This window comes from Meriones unguiculatus, chromosome 6 (assembly GCF_030254825.1).
Source record: "Meriones unguiculatus strain TT.TT164.6M chromosome 6, Bangor_MerUng_6.1, whole genome shotgun sequence".
NCBI classification, from domain to species: domain Eukaryota; kingdom Metazoa; phylum Chordata; class Mammalia; order Rodentia; family Muridae; genus Meriones; species Meriones unguiculatus.
In genome coordinates, this window is record NC_083354.1 from 62,252,900 (window position 1) to 62,277,457 (window position 24,558).

Genomic DNA, 24,558 nt, shown 5'->3' on the forward strand with positions numbered 1-24,558 from the left:
TGTTTACGGGGCAATACGTGTTGTAGGCAATGGAGAGATGGATTAAAGTACATGGAGGATGTGTGGAGTCATGGGCAAACATGGCACCATTTTATATCATAGAGGATTTCCTAGTGTTTACAGCAGCAGCAGGCCCTAGACCCAACTGCCATGGGTGTCAAGGAACAACTATACACAACTTGCTTTGTGGTGGGTTCACTCTAGGAGGAGGGAGAGGAGAAGATGAAAAATAAATTAAGAAACAATGTTTTACAAACTTACCAAACTTTGCTGATATTTCCTTATCTGGAAAGTATTGGTCTTTAAGATTCAATATCTTCTTCAGAGAAACAAAATTTGGCAAGACGGTGACTAGGAAAGGGAAAATAAATTTTAGTTAGGTCAGACGCGTTTCCTATGAAAAAGAAGATTACCATTGAAATAAAGAGTATTTCAAATGTGATGAAAGGTGATATAATACTCAGGTTGAATTACTATGACTTAGTAGAAGACACTGCTCTGAAAAGGAAAGATTTAAATTGTAGACAGATGTGTTTCACTTTTGTGAAAGCCTCAATGAAGATCAAGTGTCGTCACAGTTCCCACAATACCAGTTGCATTTTAATCCTAGAGTATTGAATGACTGTGCACAGGAGCATCTGTAGTCAAAGTTGTACAGTTCTTACCAAATGATGTGGTTTCAAAGCATCTTCCAGAAAACTCAATCTCTCTGATTTTCTTGCAGGAAGCAAGCACAGCCATGGGAGACTCACAATTCAACAGGAAATTACATTTCAGATGGAAGACATGAAGATTTGGAGAGTTCTGAATCAATTTAACTGCAAAAAAAGGAGGATTTTCAGAAAGTAGAAAAGGCCATGAATATCTATCAGAATTGGACCCTCAACATCAATTCCAGCCACACTGATTAAATAGGCAGTGACTGGGTGGCCCAGTGCCTCTATGACACAGTGGCACAGTATCTAGAAGTCAGACTACATTCATTGGGGTTATGCTCAGTTTCTGCATCTGACTAGTGGGCAGATGACCCGGGGCAAATTCTTGACCCCTTCTGGAAACAGAGAACTGAAAAAGAAAACTATTTATGTTCACTATATTTCACCCCCAGTGTCAGCATCCTAATGTCTCTATGTTTGCACACTTTTACTCACACAATAGGAATTCTGTGCAAAGTAACATAAAAAAAGAGAACAACTCTGAAACACAACTTTAAAAACATGTAAACCTATTTATTTTGTCTATGTGTATGTGGTGTGTGGAGATCATCCATGTGCCAAAGCACATATTGGGAGGTCAGGGGAAAACTGGGAGAACTCGATGTTTCCTTTCATCACACAGATCTATGGGACTGAAGCCAACAGGACTGACTTAAGCACATTTACCTTCAACTTGGAAAATGTTTTGTTTGCTTGCTTTTGTTTCTTTTCAGACGGGGTCTCATATTGTATCTCTGACTAGCCTGGAAATAATTACATATACAGAGAGAGGCTGGCTTTGATATGATAGTCTTCCTGTCTAAGCCTTCCAAATGCTGGGACTATAGGCAGGAGCCTCCATACTCTAGTGACTTTTTGACATGCAAATCTGCCATGTCAGTTCCTTGCTTATATCTCCTTAGTGTTCAGTGCTTTAAAAATTAAGGATCTGATGGTGCTTTTGTCATTTTGCTAAATGCATGTTCTAGAAAGATGGCTGCAGAGCTGCTTGTCAACAGGAAGCTGGGATGAAGAGAAATGGAGAAAAGGTTCTAACTGCTTCTTGGCTATTCAAGCCAACTCAAAAGCCATGTACTCCCTTTGTAAACTTTGTGTACATTGTAAACCCACAAGGCCCCAGGCCTACAAGCAATAAAATTGTCTCAATCCCTGATCTCATCCCAACAATCAGGCCACAGAATCCCTCCACTCCTAGACTTCCCTGGAAAGCTCTACCACTCCAACTGCACACCATGCAATCCTATATAAACTCTGTGTTCCACCCAGTTCTCTGCTGCTTCTTGCTTGAGAAGAAGCAACCACCCTCCCAGGTTTTTCCTCCCAATAAATCTCTTGTGCAAGGTTTGTTACGTGGTGTGGCTTTGTGTATTCCTTGGCTCTGGACTGCCAGGATATCTTCCGGAGCACACTGAAACCCTTTTGGCTGAGCAGAACTTTTGCTGGGGAAACCTCCCCCGCAGAAACAGAGCTATTGCACTTACATTGGGGAAACTCTCCAGGCAGTTGGAGCAGAACTCCTGTAGGGGAAGTCTTTCCCTTCAGAGCTGCAACACCTACACTGCTCCCAGTCAGATTCCTTTGCCCTCAGTAGACAGATCTGCACTTGCCACTCAGACAGCAAAAGAAGAGGACTCCACACACTGCTTTGCAGAGGAAGCTTTAGGAGTGTAAAGCTCAGGCTGTGCAGTCAAACCTTCTGTTTGGAGACACATTTCCTTAACCCTGAGCCATTGCTGACCTCATTTCCCCAGCTGACAATCAGCAATAATCATCAAACCTGGGGCTGTGAAGACTGAGTCAGCAGTTGTGAAGGGCTGAGAACAGTTCCCCACATGTTAAAGTGTTGGGTAACAAATAAATCTCTGCCCTCTTAAGGAGGAAGAGCGCTGTTCCCACACCTTCCCATGTAGGAACAGTTCACACTGTGAAGCCCTGGAAGGTTTAACTAATGATGATTTAAAAGTTCTAACAATTACTAGCCAAGTAGCTTTTCCAGCTGAGACATGAGCTGGAGATCCAAGCACCATCTTTACCTAGTCTGGAGAGGTCAGACTCTGTGGAAGTTTGGATAGATAACTTCTCCATGTGGTGGAGGTTTGGGAACTCTCTAGGAAGGACTGAAAGCACTTCTGCTTTGTCATGTAGTCTCACAGAGAGTTCTTTCAGGCCTGGGAACTTGTCCAAGTTAGCAAAAAGTTGATCTGAAAAGCAGCACATAGTTCCCATCACTCAAGGTCCCCAGTGGAAGTTCTAAACTATTCTGTCATCTTTAGCCATTTTCATGCTTTCAGAACAAAATTTCTCAGACTTCCTAACATCTCTGTAGGAAGCACAGCCATGAAGATACTGCCATCTGCTTCATCTGCTGATTGTAGACTATAGGCAAAGCCCTGTGCTGGTCTCTAGACTCACAAAATATATAAAAATTTCCCCAACCAAAAAACAACATGGGAAACAACTGGTTTTCCACATGCAAAACATTATAGTTGAATTCTTACCTCCACCTTACGTAAAAATGTAACTCAGAACCACTCCACCAACCTGATCCTATGCATCCTCTTCAGAAGTCTGTCCAGGTAACTCTCCCACCCTCCTCTCTCATCCATCCCCAAACTGCCTAGATCTAGTTTGGATCCCTACCTGGGCCTAGTCCATCTATCTCTGCCTGTGTCACTGCCAAACTCTAGAATTCTTTCACAATCCACCCTGCCTTCCTTCCCATCCCCAACCTTCAGCCACATCCTACACAATCTTCCACCAGGTCTAGCTGGGTGAGTTTTCCTGATGCTCCCCACCTCCCACCCTCTCCAACCCCCACAAGTTTGGACTAAAATGCATATCTTGCATATCAGCTCAGGCTCCGGTGTCCACCTGAGCCATATCCAACTTGTAGGCCCAATCCAACCCTCACAATCATAAAACTAATGGAATGACAAAGAAAATCCAGGATTTGAAAATAAAATTCAATAAAGATAGAAACACTAAGGAGGAGTCAAGCTAAATATATATAAAATTGAAAAACCCAATAACTGAACTAAAAAACTCAAAGGACAGACTTACAAGTAGAATGAATCAAGCAGATGATTCAGTATGAGGACTTGAAGATAAAGTTCATGAAATAAGCAAAGAATATGGGGGAAACACAGCAAAGAAACATACAGGAAATGTGGGACTCCAAGAAAAGAGCAAACTTTTGAATTTGAGAAATAGATGAGGGAGAAAAAGCCCAAGTCAATGACACAGACCAGCTCTCCAACAACATCATAGAAGAAAACTTGCCCAAATCAAGAGAAGACATACCCACACAGAAGATACAGGAAGCACAGAGAACACCAAATAGAAAAAGCCTGAAAAGAAACTCTTCATGGCATATTTTTTTTAATTTCAATAATTTTATTACTAACTACACAATAATGCTGATGTCTTTTTTTAACCTTTCAACTATTACTGTTTCTTTTCTTTTTTATTTATTACAATTTATTCACCTTGCATTCCAGCTATAGCCCCTCCTTATCCCCTCCCAATCTGACCATCCCTCCTTCTTCTCCTCCCATGCCCATCTCTCAGCCCACTGATAGGGGAGATCCTCCTTCCCTTTCATCTGACCCTAGCCTATCAGGTCTCATCAGGACTGCCTGCATTGTCCTCATCTGTGGCCTAGCAAGGCTGCACCCTCTCAGGGGAAGATGATCAGAGAACCAGCACTGAGTTCATGTCAGAGACAGCCCATATTCTCTTTACTAGAGACCCCACTTGGAGACTGAGCTGCCATAGCCTACATCTGTGCAGAGGTTCTAGGTTATCTCCATAAGTGGTCCTTGGTTGGAGTATCAGTCTCAGAAAAGAACCCTGTGTCCAGAATTTATGGTTCTGTTGTTGTCTTTGTGGAGATCTTGACCCCTCCAGGTCTTTCTCACCCTTCTTTAATATGATTCCCTGCACTCTGCTCCATGCCATATTTTAATGAAAACATTAAGTATACAAAAAATTTGAAAACATCAGGAGAAGAAACACAAGTCACACATACAGGAAAACCCATCAGAATAACAGATAATTTCTCAGTGGAAACATTGAATGCCAGAAAAACCTGTGTCACTGCATTCCAAATCCTAAAAAAACCACAACAGACAATCTAGATTAATACTGATAGTAAAACTATCTACCATACTTGATTGCGGGAAAAATTCTATGATATAAATAGGCTACGAAACCTATATCCAAAAAACCAGCCTAAAGAAATTAAGGGAGACATTATTTCAGACTGAAGAGAGGGGTGAACTGAGCTAAGAGATGAAGGAATTTGAAGGTATGATTACTAAAGTACAAAGTACCACTGAGAGCACAAACAACATCAGAAATCAACAACACATCACTACAACCAACATATGCACTTCAATAATACCTTCAAATATTAATGGTCCCAATTCTCCAATCAAATGATTCAGGCTGGCTGAATGAATCAAGAAATAAAATCATGTCAGGCAGTAGTAGCACAACCTTTAATTCCAGCACTGAGGAGGCAGAAGCAGGTGGATCTCTGTGAATGAAGCTAGCCTATTCTACAGAGGAGGTTCTAAGATAACCAACGCCAAACAAAGAAGCCTTGTCTGTAGAAACATAATAATAATAATAATAATAATAATAATAATAATAATAATAATAAATTCATCAATCTCTTGTCTATGAGCAACATATCTTAGATTTAAAGATAGGCACTTACTAACTTTCCCTTCTTATGATTCCCTGTACTCTGCCCAAGGTTTGGTTATGAGTCTCAGCATCTGCTTTGATACACTGCTAGGTGGAGTCTTTCAGAGGCCCTTTATGGTAGGCTCCTGTCCTGTTACTTGTTTTCTCCTACATCCAATGTCCATCCCATTTGTCTTTCTAAGTGAGGATTCATCAACTTACCCTGGGTCCTCTTTCTTGTTTATCTTCTTTAGGTGTATAGATTTCAGTATGTTTATCCTATCTTATAGGTCTATATAAGTGAGTATATACCATGTGAGTCTTTCTGCTTTTGGGATACCTCACTCTGAATGATCTTTTCTAGATCCCACCACTTGCCTGAAAATTTCATGATTTCCTTGTTTTTAACTGCTGAGTAGTGTAAAAGTACCACAATTTCTGTATCCATTCCTCAACTGAGGGACATCTAGGTTGTTCCCAGGTTCTGGCTATTAAGAAATAAAGCTGCTACAAACACAGTTGAGCAAATGTCCTTGTTTTGTACTTGAACATTTTTTTTATATATGCCTAGGAGTGGTATAAGTGGATCTTGAGGAATCACTATTCCTAATTGTCTGAGAGGACAGGAGCTCCACAAGGACCAAATATATCAGGGCACAGGGGTCTTTTATGAGACTGTTTCTCCAGCCAAGGACCATGTATGGAAATAACCTAGAAGTTCTCCTTAGATATAGCCCATGGTAGCTCAGTATCCAAGTGGGTTTCCTAGTAAGGGGAACAGGAACTATTTCTGAGAGGAATTCAATGGCTGGCTCTTTGACACCCCTCCCCTCCAGGGGGAGCAGCCTTGCTAGGCTACAGAAGAGGACATTACAGCCAGTCCTGAAGAGAACTGATAAGCTAGGGTCAGATGGAAGGGGAGAAATTCCTTCCCTATCAGTGGAGTTGAAAAGGGGCTTGGAGGAGATGAGGGAAGGATGGCAGCATTGGGAAGAAATGAGGGATAGGGCTATGGCTGGAATACAAAGTAAATAACCTGTGATTAATATAAAGAAATAAAAATTATTGTAAAAAAAGAATAAAACTTCGATGAATATTGAAAAAATAGGAGGAGCTAAGATGGTGGCGCCAGGAGAGGACTGTGTCTGAGAAGTGGGACAGCACTCTTCGTGCAGCGACCAGGCGACTGAACTCTGGGCCTTAAAACTAGAGCGATCCTGTTTCCCAGGTGAGGGGAGGCTCCCACGGTGTGGGAATCGGTCGGGTCCACTCTCACCTGCCCAGCCAGAACCCGGAAGAAATCCCAGGTAATGCAGGCTTTGGCAAGTTTGCGTGTCCCGATCACTTTCCCAGGCTGATTGGTGGGCACAAGGGTGCCTGAGACTGGGAGTTCCAGTCTCAAGAAAACCCCATGGGGAAGCAAAGTTGCGAGTCTGAGTCTGATGACGGGTCACCCAGTCTTTCCCTGGAAGGTCTTTTGGACCGTGGGCACCCGCCGCCATCACAACTGAGCTCCCGCAGTATGGACAGCTGCGCACCCAGCTCACCTGTACAGAGGAGCTGCGAGCCCCAGTGCAAAAGAGACTGGGAAATCCCTGTCCAGAGAGGGCCCCACAGGCAAGGAAGAAACTGGGCTGCTTGGGTCATCTGAGCGGCTGCGCGCCCAGCTCACAGGTACAGAGGAGCTGCGCACCCCAGTGCAAAAGAGACTGGGAACCCTGAAATCAACCCCCAGATACTCCTCCAAGGGGCAACCAGTTATCCCTAACAAAACCAACCAAACCATGGGACACACAGGTTACAGCAGCTGATCACTAAATTTATAGCAAGAAACCCAGAAGGAGGGCAGCTGTCTCCAGGACTTCTCCCGGTAAGAGGAGAGCCCTCTTGACTAATCAGGACCACAGTTACCACCCAGGTCTCTACGCCTGAGGTGAGCTATAGCAACTCCTGAAAAACAATGGCCATCCAGTGACTATACCCAAAAAGCTGAGAAGGCTTCCTTCAGGAAAAACCATCTTCCTGCCAAAGGGATTCTCTCCACAACAAGAGTCCAGGAACAACCAGAAACTAACTTCAAACAACTAAGATAGCCCAATGGGTAGAGGACAGCATAAAAGTTCTACCAACAAAAGCCAGAGTAACATGGCATCTCCAGAACCCAGTTATCCAGGGGCAAATAGCCCTAGACACCCCAGCATAAGTGAAATTCAAGGAGATGACCTAACATCTATGCTCATGAAGAAGATAACAAAGGAAACAAATAAAATACGAAAAGAAATAGAGGAAGCTGCAGCCAAACAGTTTGTGGCCTTTAGAGAGGAAATGCATAAATCACTGAATGAAATAAAAGAAACAGTGGATTGTTCAAACAAACAGCTGAAGGAATTGATGGAAAAAGATGAAAAAACAGTCAGACAGGTGAAGGAAACCAACAAAATAGCTCAAGACCTGATGATAGAATTGGAAAAATTAAAAAAAACACAAATAGAAGAAATGGTGGCGAGAAAGAACTTAGGGAAGAAAGCAGGAACTACAGAGGTAAGCATAACCAATAGGCTACAAGAAATGGAAGAAAGAATCTCAGGTGTGGAAGATACAATGGAAGAAATAGATGTATCTGTCAAAGAAAATGTTAAATCCAAAAAATTCCTTACACAGACCATCCAAGAAATCCAAGACAATATGAAAAGACAAAACCTAAGAATAATAGGTATAGAGGAAAAAGAAGACTCCCTTCTCCAAGGCCCAGAAAATATTTTCAACAAAATCATTGAAGAAAATTTCCCCAACTTAAAGGAGAGGCCAATAAGAATACAAGAGGCCTATAGAACACCCAATAAATTAGACCAGAAAAGAAAATCCTCCCGCCACATAATAATCAAAACAGTAAGTATACAAAACAAAGAAAAAAATACTAAAAGCTGCAAGGGGAAAAGGGCCAAGTAACATATAATGGCAAACCCATTACTATGAAAGCCAGAAGGGCCTGGATGGATATCATGCAGACCCTAAGAGAACACAGATGTCAGCCCAGGCTACTATACCCAGCAATACTCTCAGTCCTCATAGACGGAGAAAACAAGATATTCAATGACAAAAACAAATTTCAACAATATCTACACACAAATCTAGCATTGCAGAAGACACTGGAAGGAAAAATACAACCCCATAAAATTAGCTACATTGAGAAATATATACACATAATTAGTATACAAGTATATTAGAAATATATATACATGCATATATGTATATATATCAATATCAGCAACTAGTTTTTAAAAAATATGCCATGAATTTGAAAGAGACCAAGGAGGGGTATATGGAAAGGCTTGGATGGAAGATAGGATAAAAGGACATGATATATTTTATAGTTTCAAAAATAATTCTTTTTTTTTTTTTTTAGGGCCGCTGTGCCTGGAAATTAGCAGAAATGCCCACCTATCCCTGGGTTTTCCCGTGTCTCTTTGTCCAATGGCATTAAAAGTTAGGAGGCTAATTTGTGGCACTAAGTGGAAGATTTTGGAGCCAAACTGGAATCATCTCTGTCTCTTTTTCTCTCTGGCACATAGAGTAGCCAATTTTGCAATGGGGCTCCTCCATCAACTTTGCCTCATTGATAAACAATGCTTGCTTGTGTAATGCAAGCAAGAAGTACAACTGTTATGTGAAGCCTTGTGACTTTGAGTCTCTTGCCACATATCAATCTAACTTATCCTGGTAAACTCTGAGATGGTGACGATTATGGAATTCCTTGAGTTTTGCTCAGCACCTGTTAAGTGGCTTTTTGTTACTGTAACAAATGCCAGAGACAATCATATTTTTTAAGATAAAAGGTTTATTGGGGTTTACAGTTTTAGAGGTTTCTATCTGTGATTGATCAGTACCATTGTTTTCAAGCCTATAGTAAAGCAGTACATAATGATGGGAGTATATGAGGGGGAAAAAGGAGTTTGTTCATCTCATGAAAAAGAGGAGAGGAAAGGAGAGGCAAAGTGAGGAGAGGGGAAGGGAAGGGGAGGGGAGGAGAGGGGAGGGGAGGGGAGGGAGGGGAGGAAGCAAAGAGAACAGGTACTTAGCTCTACTTCTTAAAAGTTGCATCACTTCCAAACAGTGCCAAGCTGGGAAGCAATACATGGGCAAATCCCAGCAGTACCTTCTATAGTCTAAAATCAACTATTCCCACACCTTCCTCTATCCCATGACTTCCTTTTCTTATAATGTTAAAACATTTGCCAGCCCCAAAGCACTCATCATCCCCTCTGCAGCACCTGACCCTTTGAGACTAACAAGTAACCCCTGAATAAAGGGTACAAAAAGCATGCCAGAACCTCCTCCTTGCTCCTCCTCCTGCTCCCTGTCTCCCTGCCTCTGCCTAAACTAGCAATAGATGAAGCAATTGTGTTTTAATAAAGAACATTGATTTACCTTTTCAACATTTTAACAAATAGCAGTACACACAGATCTCTAAAGACTTATACCCACAATTTGCAAAATTATTTCTCTATCGATCAGCATGGGTTTGTTTTTTGTAGGTTCAGTCAATTAAGTAGCAATGTTGAAGTGGATGAACTAGTCAAGCCTAGAAAGTCCCCAGTGAAGGCAAACAAGTGTATTCTGAAACTGAGGTATGCCAGTGTATAAGCAGCATGGCCCAGGACCTTGTAAAACAAAGGAGATACCAGAAGGTCTGAGAGAAGTGAAATGTGGCAAGAGAGAAGGAGATTGTGAGTTCATCACCCAGGTAGATCAGACCTATCATATGAAATCTTGTCTCAAGTAACTTATGCCTGAGTAGTAACATGTATGTATGTGACAATCCAAAAAAAAAAAAAAAAAAAAAAAAAAAAAAAAGGTGTCCACCCAGTATTTTGCCACTGAATAGCAGCATTGGTGATTGGACAACTTGTCCCCTCATTTTGCTTCCCCATGAGGTCTCTAGACCATAGCAAATTCTCAAAGCAGTTTTCTAGATCTGGTACTGCCACTCTTTTCATGATTGCTCCTCTTAGGGGGTGTCTGACATAAATGTCTAAAAGTGTGTATGGATGGTCTATAACCTAAAAAAAAACAATTCTAATATTCATTTAAGTTGTTTCCCAACACAAATATGTGAAAAGAGAAGTGAAACACACATTTTATTAATGAACAAACTAAGGCCAGCATTCTGATTCTCCAATCAAGTTTCTAAGACTGAAGAATCATGCTTGGTTAATTAAAAAACAAAAGCAAGAAAAGAAGGAGAAAGAGGAGGGAAGATGGAAAAGAAAGACATACCTACAATATGAACACCACACTCAATGCAGAAGATAGGAACACCACAGGGTCAAGAAAAGTGGTATAGAAGGGAGGCAGACGTGATGAGCATAAAACCAACACAGAACAGTGGTCAATGGTCCTATTCAGACGTGTGGATGGGAAGAGGAAACATTTTACTCCTGAAGAAAGGAAATCAATGGTAGGAATTTTAGAAGGGTATATTTGAAAAGTTGACAGTTGGTACAAAGAGGGAAAGGTCAACTAGGAGTCAACCCTCAGATGCTGGTTGAGATAAGCTTTAAAGGCAGAAAACTTTCTTAAGGCTATGATGTGAAATTCCAGGCTATGAGACAGAAGGCCCATCAGACTTTAGTGCAGAGATGTCTAGACTGGCTCAACTCAAGCTCCGTGAAGAGCATCTCTGTGTCTCCAAACAAACAGCAGCACCCATGGCTGCGTCATCTCTAGTCATCTCTAACCAAGAGTTGCCACGTCACGTAGCAAGCTTCTCTCTGGCTCCCATTGCCAAATGGACATTTGGCTACTCACCTATCATATGCCCTGCGGACTCAAATTTGTCCATGTCTAGCTTTCACTGGGACCATGACATACAAGCTGATGGTTAATCATTCTTTCAGTGGGAAGTTTTCCCTCTCCTCTGAAAAAGTATCTTCTTGGATCTCTGTGTACTTATGCTTGTGATTCAGTGATATTTGTTCTTTCAATCACCCACAAATCTTTCATGTATTCATTCAACAAATATTTATCTGACTACATGTTTAATAAATACTTTGTTGCTATGTCACTTGTACTACTCAAAACCCTTCAAATGGCTTCCTGGGTTCATCAAAGTAAAAACCAAAATTCATATCAGTCTATAAGCTTCTGTGATGCTGCATCTCTCAGAAACCACATCTCTTTCTCTTTCACTCATCCCTTCCAGCCACTGAGATCTTGCCCTTCCTCCATTTATTATGCACTTCAAGTGTATTCCTATCAGTACCTTCTTACTCTTCTGCTTCTAGCATGAGAGGTCTCTCGGTCTCCATTAGATAGAAGGCAGAAGTGATACCTTCCACATATCTGCCTCCTGATAGCCATGATTTGCTCCTAAAATTTCCCCATATCTCTGCTAACACATCGCCTTGTCCAACAGATATCCTCAGCCTCATAGGAAAGAGCAACAAGTGCTCTCATTATCCATCTTCTTTGGCAAGCTTCTTTTTTTATACAGTATTTGTAGCATCCATCACAGAATATGTTTAATTACCTGTGATATCCTTAATCCATTAAAAGCACCTGAGATCCAACAAGCCACCCATCCTACTGTCTCCAGTGCCTCAGATAGATTAGGACACAGAACTGGCTTGGCGCATATTTGTTCTATGAACTAATTAATGTGTTCAGGGATTCGTTAGAAGCTGGGTGGTAGCTGAGGTAGCACAGTGAATCTTTTAGCTACTTGCTCTTTCCCATGATCAGTTCTATTCCCTCATTTAAAGAGAAGCATGGCAGTGTGTCTGTGGACTGCCAATAAGAAGCAACTGAGTGAGACACTCAGCCCTGACTATTGTCAGAGACAAGACACAGAGCTAAATGATCCATTGTTGAGTTCCGGTCCAGCAGTTCTCATCTAACCTGCAAGTACCAAGTAATTGGATTGGTAATGGGATATGGAGACTTTCCCCTTGAGGTCACTGCCTCACTTCTAGCCCAAGAGACAGCTGCAGCTGAAAAGCACTGTTCTTGGGGGGCAGTTCCAAGATCATTGGGAGACAGGTAAATCTGAGTTTCAATGTGAGGCTACAGCTACTTCCAAGAACAGAGATGGAAATTGTGTTTTCTATACCACCTTATATCCACAGCCACATAGAAAGCAACTCACAGCTTTGGCTTAATGCTTTCCTGGACTAAAGAGGATGATAAAAACCTGACCTGGAGGAGGACATTGCAGCCAGTCCTGGTGAGACCTGATAAGCTAGGGTCAGATGGAGGAGGAGGAGGACCTCCCCTGTCAGTGGACTTAGAGAGGGGCAGGGAGGAGATGAGGGAGGGAGGATTGGGAGGGAATGAAGGAGGGGGCTACAGCTGGGATACAAAGTAAATAAACTGTAAATAATAAAAAAACAAAAATTTAATTTAAAAAATTATTTTACATCAAAAACAAAAAGTCTGACCTGGCCCTGGATTGAATGATACCCTCTGAAATAGCTTCTACACAGTACTGTTGGAGCAGTCAGTTAGGCTATGACTTTACCAGTCTCAGTGATTTTTCTTAGGTGATAGCCCCTGGGTATAGACTCTGTCTTCATACTAAGACTGTTCCATCTGGTCATAAGCAGTGCAGAGGAGGACCATGACTCTAAATTCTAAAGCATGGCTTTCAGTCCTGGATTGGCTGCTTGCTGGCTACAACCTCAGACAAATCCTTTAATATCTCTGCATTTCTCTTCCGTTATCTACAAACTAGGAGTGAGAACTCCCTCTGCATATCATTACTGTGCAAGCTGGAGACAGGGCTCCTTAGACACTGAACACAGAGCTCAGGAAACTGCATCAAATGAGTGGCAGGGATCCTCTTATAGGGAACAAGAAATGGGTAGTTTATGACTCCATCTAAAAGTTCATTTGTCTCTCATCTGTCATAGTTTTCTTGAAAATCAACTAAGCAATAGGCACAGTACTAGATACAGGGTGACCACCCCTTAGCCAAAATGCTTTGGACCAAAGGCATTTTGGAAGTTGAATTTTTCATATTTCAGAATGTTTGCAAAGACATAATGAGACGATGGCACTCAACTCTAAGGACAAAACTTGTATTTCATATACTCCTCATCCACACAGCCCACAGACAGATGACCTCATATAAAACTTTCAGCATGCCTCTTTTTTTGCCTTACATGTGAGGTTAGGTGTGGAATATTTCATTGTGATGGTGCATCAGTATCCAAAAAGTTTCAGATCCTGGAGTATTTCAGGTGCTAGGGTTTCAGATTACAGATACTTAATCTGTATTAATTAAATAATATGCCAAGAGTTTGGAGTGCAGGAAACAGGGGAGAAAGCCACTGATCAAGAAACACTGGCTGCTGGCCACTGCTCCAGGCTCTGCTGTAAAGCTGGAAGCCATTGTAGGTACTTCCTCCAGGGTATTCAGGGGACTGGCACCTGAGCTGGGCTGGGCACAGATGCACCAATGTCTTTACTCCCAGAGTCCTTCATGGTTGCCAACTAGTTTCATTTTCCTAGCTTTTCTCTGGGGGACAGCAAAAGAGGTAGCTGTTTCCTTGTATGGGGAAGAAAAATAAGACTGTCAAGGTGCCTTGATTTGACTCTAGCTTCCCAGTAACAGAGCCAGGGTCCTGCAAGTCAGGGTCTGTTGAGAGAAGTAGAAAGAAGAGAGACAAATTGGTAGGGTATGAGAAGGCTGTGTGGGCTCTGTTGGCAGAGCTGGTTCCTGCTTTCAGTATTGCTGCTCTGGCTGGCTTGGGCTCAGGTGCCTAGTTAGCTGCCCAGCTGGCTCAGCAAGTAAGCCTTCTCTACGGCTGTGCATGTGTCCCCGGAGACAGAACACATTTCCATCCTGAATCTACCAGAGGCTGGCCTTTGTGATGTCCTTGGCATCCAGGTGCGAGGGCAACAGATGTGTGGCAGAGGTTAGCCCTGGGAAACGCTAACCCCGTCCCCAGATGGCCTGGCTTATACAATAGGGACTCTCTTTCTCTTAAGCCTCCAGCTCTTTACTCTGCAGTGCAGTCACATGCCTAAAATCAGGCCACTTTGTTAACTCTGCAGCCACACGCCACAGTGAGTCAGCTCAGCTCTGCTGTGGAGTTCCACAGACAGGGCTGCTGTCATTGGGGTGAGAGCAGCTGCAAGTGCAGGTCCTGGAAGCTGTCTCTGGCTGGGTAGGAAGAAGCCCAGGACTGGGTACTTGGCACTCCTTTCCAAGTATCTAAACACATCAAATACAATTTCAGTGCCTAGTATGCACTTTAATAAAAGACAGGGAAGGGCCACATGAGAATGAGCAAGGCAATCCCCAGTTCAGTGAGCTTCCTAGTACCAAAGAGATATCCGTTTGTCTGTCTTTTTCATGGATGTATGACTATTTGCTAATTCCAGTGTTTCTTGATCAATGGCTTTCTCCCCCGTTTCCTGCACTCCAAAAATAATTCTTAAAAAGAAAAGGGAAGGGGCTGGAGAGATGGCTGAGTGGTTAAGAGTGCTGTCAACTCTTCCAAAGGACCAGGGTTCAATCCCACATGGCAGTTCACAACTGTTTGTGATGGCAATTTCAAGGGATCTGACATCATCACACCAAAGGCACATAAAATAAAAATTAAATAAATTATTAAAAAAACCAAAAAAGTCATTAAAAAAGTTTTTTTTTAAAAAGTAAAAGGACAATACAGACAGAGCAAAGAATACTTGAGCATATAGCAGGCTGCTAAAAAATAAAAATCAAAGTTCTGCTACTAACAATAACAAAATTTAAAAATTAAATATTTGCCATGGTATAAAAACTGAGAAATGAACTGAATGAAAGATAGTAAAGTCTAGGAGCTGAAAAGATGGCTCGGCAACTAAGAGCTCCTGCTGTTCTGCAGAGGACCACAGTTAGGTTCCCAACACCCACATTAGGCAACTGAAACAACCTGTAACCACAGCTCCAAAAGATCTGACACTCTCTTCTTAACTCTGAGGGCAACTAACCATACAAGCACAGGAACACAGACAATTAAATAAATATATTTTAAAAGACATCATTATAAAGTGTATCCTGAAAACTATCAAAGAGTGCTTAGAAGAAGACATAATTATTATTTATGCAGATTAAATGTCTTCTCTGGAGAAGCCATTTCCTCCTCTGGGCAGCAAGAGTGCAGAAGGTTCCCCAGCATCATCTGACACACAATGCCCCATTTACCAACAACAAGATACTCAAGCACCCTTCTGAGGACCTTGAGAGATGAAACTATGGTGGCAATATTTTCCTAGTGTTCTCTGAGTTACTTGAAACCCATTCTAGGATTCAGGACCTTATACACTGCCCCAAACAGTGAGAGTATTCAGATCTATCTTATCAAGGCACATTCATGGCTTGTGCCTGAGAAGTTTACTCATCTAACACTAAGAATGAGAAACCACAGACTCAGCCAGACTGCTTGTGTAAGCACACTCAGGGATACCTGGTAACTGGTTCGTCCCTGAGACCTCAAGAAACTGCAGGGCAGGCAGGGTGAGAAGCAGCTCCTGTTCTGCTGTGCTGAGCTCCAGGCTGCACACAGAGCACTTGGTGACAGAGGTCTTATTCAGCTCCAGAGCTGGGCGGATGCTTTCAAGAAAGCTACTGCTGTTCAACAAGCAGAGCTCAATATTCTGTGAAGCTGAGAAGACTTCCATTAGGACCCAGAGCAGTTCTTGCTCTGCAGGGCCCATGTTGGCCACTGCAACTTCCAACCTAGGGATCTTGTGTGGCTTGGGTGACAGTTTCCAATTCCCAGAATTTATTTTGGGTAAATGGCTGCATTTGATATTCAAAACACTGTATAAATTCTCTTCATTTTTAGCTAAAATTTCCTCCCATTCCTTCATATTTTCAAAGGCAGATGCATAGTCCTCATCTAGAGTTGGTGGCTGTAATGTTTCATAACACTTTTTCATGACTGAGTAACCTACATTATGTGACATTTTATTTCCATTTATGAAGACTTTAATACTTGCCAACAGTAAAAGGCTTTCTGGGTGGTCCCTAAAGTAATGGAAATTCGCTATATTTAAAGCTAGTGTTCTCCCTCGAAGGAATTGCAAAATCAATGGAGAACATGCAGAAACTGTGTTGCTTTCATAAGCAAAGTTTAGAGCAATGCCCAATAAATTTTCTGAAAAAATCGAAGAAAAATCTTCAGGAGAAAACTGGACATTTTTTTAATTGAATGTGTTATCAAGGAAGGTTCTACTCCGTGCTTTACATAATCCTCTTCTTCAGACATGTTCTTCAGCGACTCTTTCTCATCCACCAACTGAAGCAAATGAGACACAACTTCTGGCCCTGCCCTTGATGAAGGGTGGCTGGAGACATACTTCAAAAAGTTGTTGTAGGTGGCCAGAGCCTTCAAGGACGAGTTAATTTGTCTCAAATAATGAATTCCCAGATCTTGGTCTTCCTGTCTGTCTGAACCCAGGAGTTGAGTCAGCCTCATGGCAGCAAGAAATTCTTGGAAGAGAGGACTTAAAAACCGGTAGACTGGTCTCAGCCTCTGGGTGGTGAATTTGCTCATCAAGCAGGTGGTCAGGTCTTCATCTTCATCCACTCTGGCCTCTGTGAGGTCATCATTGTTGAACTCAAAGCATGAAGAAAAACGCCCCCTCAAGGCCAGCTGACCACATGAGGACACAGTGGCCTTGAGGGCCTCAGTTGCAGCTTTGTACTTTAAGGACAGGCAGTTCATATAGGACTTGAAAACTGCCACATCATGAAAGGGCTGGTCAGAAGGATTTTGAAACAAGTCAGTACAGAGTGCAGTCATGAAGAGAAGAGTTTTGTGAATTCCCTGTAAATCCTCATTCTGTCCAAAGTAAACCATAAACTCTTGCAGTCATGTTATACTCTCTGAGAAGACCTTCCTTAATACAGAGACAGTATTATAGAAAGGAAACTCTTTGATCTCTAAAATTGTATCCAGGTATGGACGGATGGACCTGGCCCTGTTTGTATGGACAGTGATCAAAAAGCAGGTTCGTGACAAGTAGTTTTTTGTAATCAGTGTCTCTAGGGCTTGGGGGAGCGAGTCCACCCCAGTACAGTCATCCAACAGGAACAGAACCTGGTGTTTTAACTGCTGGATGATCCTGCTCAGGCATGCTTCACTAACACAGCCTCCTGCATCTAGGAGTTGGGCACAGATGATGCTGGCCAGACCCTGGTCTGGTCTGGTGGAACTAAGGGAGAGGTAGAAGACCAGCTGGAACATGTTCAACAAGGGACAGCACCCTGATGCCCAGAGAAAAGCTATTTTCTTCAGGAAAGTTGTCTTCCCACTGCCAGCTTCCCCCTCCACACACATGACCGAGCTGAGATTGGCGAAGACCTCGGGGATCGTCAGGGCCCCTTGCACTGGCCTGCTGATGTGCTTTGAAACGATGGACACATCACAGCCAAGCAAGTGGTCAGTGCCTTGGCTGGAGCACAACTATGGCAAATTTATGTGGCAGAAAGTGGCTTAGGTGCAGGCACCTCGCAGCTGCTAACTCAGACTCTTTGCCTCTTGAAACCACTGACTGGGCTTCCCTCAGAGCAGAGCCTGTGGAGAGAAGGAAGGCAGTGGAAGGTGTATCTTCCCGTCTCTCTGATTGTGTTGATTGTCTGCTAAGAGTGGATTAGGACTCTCCTCTCCTTCCCATGACCCCCATCCATACCCTAAGACCCTCTCATCTTTCCATAGCATCAGAATGTGGAGTACAATGTCTAAGGCCTCTCATTTGACAGGGAGTTAGATATCCTGGCAACCTAATTTCCCTTTAGGATCTCAGGAGACCAGCCTGCTGCACTATGCCTTTTACACTGGCTGCTTTTGTTCTGGCATGAGGATTGCTGTCTGTAGTCCTGCATTCACTCTCAAGATGCCACAGGAGCACTGACTCTCTCACCCACAGCTCCCTTTACCTCAGTGTTCTCCTCTAGGAGCTTTCCAGACAATTAGAAATATGCTTTCCTGTCCAATGTACAAATACACAGAATCCCATGTGCTTTCATGTTCCTACCAGCCTCGGTGGGATGAACTGGGTCCTCGAGTGATTACTTTCACTTGTGATTTCCTTTGAAAAAGAAATCCTTTATTAAATTGAGATTTGCAAGATAGTGAGACATGTTATCATTGAGAACCCAAAGTCTTCTAGACTTCACTCTGTCTTTGTGGCACGTATTCTACAAACTGAACAACGTTTCCAGACCATGCAATGTCATTTTGAAATTCACAAATATTGTACACATATCACATCAACCCAGAGTTGATTATCTTTTCAGTTTTCACCCAGTTTTCTTCATTTTTTTTTCCGGTTTGTTTGCTGTCAGGTTTTTTTTTTTTTTTAGAGATGGGGTTTTATAGTATAATCCAGGCTGATCTTGAACTCACAGCCATCTTTTTGCCTCAGCTTCCAGAATGCTATATTGTAGACATGAGCCATGATTCCCAGATTTGCTTTTGCTTTGTGGGGAGCAATCATAACACACCTACCAAACAACTGCGGCATGCAGCAGTTGGTATGCCCATTGGATTGACAGTTGTGTCTTCTGTTGCAAAAATAGATTTCCTGATTTATTACTTGGCATTTGGTTTTGTTTATAAAGCACATTCACAGTCAAGAAATATGTCTCAGTCCAGAGTTATTGTGTAGCACAAAAGGGGTCTTGGTTTCAATACAAGAAACAACATCAAAAGTCAAATCAGCTCGACTTGGGTGAAGACAGTTGGAACCATAGCATTTTTAAGGCTGAGGCAGAGATCACAAGTTTCAGGTCAGGTTTGGCTCCATACAAACTGCAAGATCAGCCTACGTTACAAACTGAAAATCTGTCTCAAGGAAAAGTCCAACTAAGGAAAATGACACTGACTTTAAGGTTCAAAAGTTCTAGCAGAAAGTCAAGCCTACTGCCCTGCAGCAAAAGGGCAGATGAAATGTGTTTAGTCTGCATTTTAATCAAGTCGAAGTCTAAAAGGGTCTCAAGTATCTGCTTCTTAAGGGAGAAGGGCTCACTGTTCACTGTGAAGCCCCATCTATAGCTATTGTGTGGCAGCTGCTTCTTGATTCTCGTGGACTCTAATTATGGTACATTTATAGTTGACAATCACAGCTCAACCCCACAATCTTGTGTTGCTGAGTCAGAGAAGGGGTAGGGCTCATTACCATGGCTTCCAGAAGTGCATGGTGGCTCTCAGGGGCTGGAATCACTTCTGCAGAGGACTTCAGGTTTTGAAGAAGTACACAACTATGCAGAGAAGAGAAAAGTCATGAAACGGTTCCATGCAGTTAAGTGTCTGCATTAGCTTTATGGAGGACATGAAGATTCAGGACTAGGAATGAGGCAGAAAGTGAACATTCTCAGTGACTCTGTCAGTCTTGCATCCTGTATAATCTTCAGTCTCTGGGTTCCAATAACCAATGCATGTGGTTTGTAAAGTAATGGTGAAGATATTCGGGGAATGTGTTGGGGTGATAACAGAGTCAGTGCCTGTCTGTGAAACCAGCTAAAATAATCTTAAAGAATGAAAAATAGTGACACAGCACTGTGGGTGCAGAAGCAAGGGGATAACTAGGGCACACTGGATGCTAGCAGGTTCAGAGAGAGACTCTGCTTCAAGGGAACAAGAGGGTGACATAAAGGAGAGGAGACTCCCTGTCTCCCTTGGCCCTATGTAGAACACACAGTGCACACACAAATACACTTTACCTAAGTGAACAAGGTAAAAAATAAATAAAAATTCACAGATTAAAATATGAGAAAACTATAGAGTCATGGAAAAAGAACAACAAAGGACATTAAAACATACTAAACAAAGTGTACAATTAAGAATTTAGATAACAATAATTTTTAACCATATCAACTCTTGTCAAACTGTCAGAAACAAACACACAAGATCTGAGTGTGTCAACTACATGAAATTCACATTAAGAATAAAAACATAGATATCACACAGTTAAATAAAAAGTTAATGCTTGCTGGGCAAACATGGAGACTGGGCTCAGATCTCCAGCACCTGTGTAACAGCAAGGCAATAGGGACAGTGTAAACTTAGTGCCAGAGAAGGAGAGACAGGAAGACCGTAGGGGCTCAATGACCAGCCAGTAAGTCTCATTGGCCAGCTCCAGGTTTAGGGAGAGACCTGTCTCACAAAAATAAGTTGGACAGAACTACAGACCTATTTCTGAATACACAGAGCATGTTGCTTTCAGGATAGAGAGGAATCAAGCTGGAACTGACTCAGAATTTCCTCCCTGCTGTCTCCCTGTCACAGTACTGGAAGAGGCTTTGCAGTCTGCTGGGAGAGGAGGGCCACCTGCATTCTACAACATCACCATCATGCCAGACAAGATGAGGCCAACAGTGAAGAGTGGACTGAATCTTTTGGGATAACCAAGTGCTTTTGAATTGGGCTTGAGGCTGCTTCACAGATTCTCTAAACCAGGTCAAGCTGGGTGTGGTGGTGCAGGCCTGCAAATCTCAGCACTTGGGTATCAAAGACAGGTGCATCTCTGGATCAAAGGCCAGACTGATCTACAATAGCAAGGTCATAACAGAAAGGGCAATACAGTGAGACAAAATGAAAGAAAACAAAACCTAAACTAAAGAAATTAAACCTAAACTAGAGAAAACAAAAACCTCAACTAACCCTGGTCAAAAGCACATGGCCCAGAGAGTCTATAAAGGTCTTAGCAGGGCAGGTTCTACTAATGCTATCTGGCTTAATGGACATCCTGTCAAATTGCCTTCTAAATATTTATGTTCCTGTGCAAAGAATGCTGCTGCTTTGATCCTTGGCTAGGTAATAACTGATGATCAAGTGCTCAGCACTAAATGAGACGTCTATGTCAACCTCACACCAAGGCTCTGGGAGCATCTCACGGCACAGCCATATCCATTGGAAACAGGAAAAGCCATGAAGGCAGCACAGCTGTTTGACACAGCTCTAGCATAGGTGAGCCAAATGCTGCAATCATTTTCATTCTTTCCCTCTTTTGTAGGTTTTTAGGCTCTATGTGTTTTATTTGGGGGAGGGGGAAGCCTTTATGCATTATGATTTTTTTCTCTCTTTTCCCAAGAAAATTATGTCTGAGTTATTTTCTTTTAGAAAAATGATATTATCTGGCTACTGTTGTGAAGGTTTCCTTATGCTTTGGAGATCATTGAGCACAGATTAGCACGTAAACTAGAAATTCCTTTATGAGGCCATTACTACAGGAATTTTTTGTGGATATCTGTCCTTAAGCAAACTCGGGAGAAACAAAGACAAGGACAAACTCTGACTGGCCAGAAAACCAGGTAACAGATTCGAGGCCTCCCTTTACAATACACTTAGAACTCTCTGAAAAATGTAGTTTAAAGTTAGGGGGTCATAGAGGGTACACCTCTGGAGGAAGAGAACTCAGTAAATAAGATAGATTGACTAAAATAACTTGTTCCTACTTTATAGTGTAGATGATGACACAAGTAGTAAAAGGAGTTAGGTATTAATATTTGCTCTTCATAAAAAAAAAGTTCAGGTGTTTTCTGTTTGTCTAGAGTGCCTTAAAACTACAAATTCTGCCAGCGTAAAAGTAGGCTGTTATATAAGAAATGTGTTTGCTTTGGATAAGACAATCTTTAGATTCTATAACTTGGAGTTATAAGGCTTATAATAAGCATAAATCTGTTCTGTTTATATTTTCTAATCATGACTGAAGTTGTAACACTTTGTAATGAAAAGTCAAACAAATCATCTGCACTTCTTTGACAGGTTAGTCTGTCATTAGTTGGTCTTTGTTCTGTGAAACCTGTGTAATAAAGAAGCAATCTCATTGCTAGTCAATCAGAACTGCAAAATTCCCCTAAGCACCTCTCCTGACTCACTCCTCTCTCCCTCGACAATTATCTCCTCTGCACACCACTCTCTGTTGCTCTCCTTCATCCATAAGCCCTGATCAAGTGGCAGGGCATTCTGAGCCACGGTTTGGAGGCCTGTTCTTTTTTTAAAAAGTATTTTATTCTTTGGAAATCACAGAAATATGTACAATGTATGTGGATTATATCAACCCCCACTGCCTTTCTTCAGTTTCCCCAGACTCCTCCTCAAGTCAGGTCACCTCCCAGCTTTGTATCCTCTGTTAACTGAATTCAATTAGTGCTGCTCATGGGTGAGTGGACACGGGGCCATCCAGCAGAGCTCAGGAAACCTCAAGGCCCATGGTATGAAGAAGAATGACTCTAGCAGATACAAGTGTCAACAGCTCCCCTCCTAGCGGTGGGGCATGGCTTGTCTGGATTTGGCACAGGCTTGCATGGATAGGTAACCACAGCAACTGAATTCCTGAGAGAAGGACCCTGCTATGTACAAAACAAGACAAACCCAAGCTGTCCTCTACAACCTCTGGCTCTTCTTACCTCTTGGGCCCCTCTTCTGCCATGGCCCCTGAGTTTGGGAGGAGGAAGTGTCCTCCTTAGGAATGAACAATCCATGTCACATACTGTCTGTACTTTGACCTTTTTGTAAGTCTCTGGAATTCTGTTCTTGTTAAGGTCTGAATTTATGTTCATTCCAGACTCCCATTAGCAACTGAGAGCTCTGGAGTGTCCTAGAGAGAAACTTGGATGAAAGGATATGGTCATTGTTGCCAGTTGTCAGTTTACATTTTGCTATTGTCTATCTAAACAAAAGGTGGGGATAAAGAGATGGCTCAGTGGTCAAGAGCACTGGCTGCTCTTCCAGAAACCAGGGCTCAATTCCCAGCACCCACATGACAGCTCACAACTGTCTATAGCTCTTGTTCCATGGGATCTGACTTCCTCACTCATGCAGATGAAACACTAATGTATAAAATAAAAATGAATAAGCTAAAAAACAAAAAAATGTTGGGTGTAGTAGAGCATACCTGTCATCGAGCACTTGGGATGTGGAGGCAGTTGGATGAGTTTAAGGCTATCCTCCCTAATACTGAGTTGGAAGCCATCCCGGGTTATCTGGTGCTCTGTCTCAAACACCTCTCTACCAGTTGACACCCCCCCTCCAACAAACATAGCAGGCAAGCCAGTCAATTATGGTAGCACATGGCTGTGCATCCAGTATTCGTGAGAGTAAGGCAAGATGTGAGTTCAGGGGAAATCTCAGCTATCAAGCAAATCAAATCTCAGCAAATCAAGATCAGCTACACAGTAAATTTTTTAATTATTTTTTTCTGAAATAGGGTTTCTCTGGGTAGTCCTGGCTTTCTGGGACTCACTCTGTAGACATACTAGAATTCTGTCTTAAACAGTGTGAGGGCTGGAGCAGTAGTTCAGTGGCAAAGTGCTGCTTCTCACTCATGGCACTCTGGATTCAACCTCCTGTCCCCTTTCACACACAGACAACACACATAGAACTAAAATAAAAAGAACCAACAAACGACTGAAGAAGAACAGGCAAAGTTGAAGGTTTATGTAGATGTGTGTGTGTGTGTGTGTGTGTGTGTGTGTGTGTGTGTGTGTGTTTGGTAAAAGGACAGTAACTGAAAATCAGGACTGTGTTTCCCCCTGGATGAGGAGGACAGCAACAACCAGGACAAGGGAGTGGCACAGTGGCCTCTAAGGCATTGAGAGACCTTGACTTCTTGACTTTAGCACTCAGCTCCCAGGATTTATTGTTATTGTCCTTTCAACCAAATATGTAAGTACAGTAGATAAGCATTACATATGCTAGTTTTAATTAAAATAAAACAAAGTTTGTTGATAGATTCTAGAACAAGCTTTAAGTACAACCAAATTCTCTCCCTCCTTGCCACACAGGGATTGAGAGGAAGGCCCTGGCATTCTCAACTATTTTCTACATACTCCTAAAGAAAAAAGAAAAAAAAGTGGGGTCTAAAATGTCTCAGTGGGAGAACAGTCACTACTCCTGTGGAGGACTCAGGCTTGCTTCCCAACACCCATATCAGGCAGTTCACGGCCTCTTGTAACTCAGTTCTAGGATATTTGATGCCCTCTTTCTGACCTATGTGGGCACCAGGCATGCAAGCAGTGCACAGATATACGTGCAGACAAAACACCCAAAAGTTAAATACTTTAAAAAGGAAAAGGAAAAGAAAAAAGTGAGCACTGCTGTATCTCTTCTAACTTCAAAATTAAATAGAAATATTCTGTGTATTTATTTATTTCTTTAAA

The 24,558-nt window shown here is 42.3% G+C and overlaps 1 pseudogene; it reads right to left on the minus strand.

Annotated features, from left to right (window-relative positions):
• LOC110543589 (baculoviral IAP repeat-containing protein 1a-like) overlaps positions 1 to 24,558 on the minus strand; it is a 57,935-nt pseudogene that overhangs the window by 14,339 nt on the left and 19,038 nt on the right.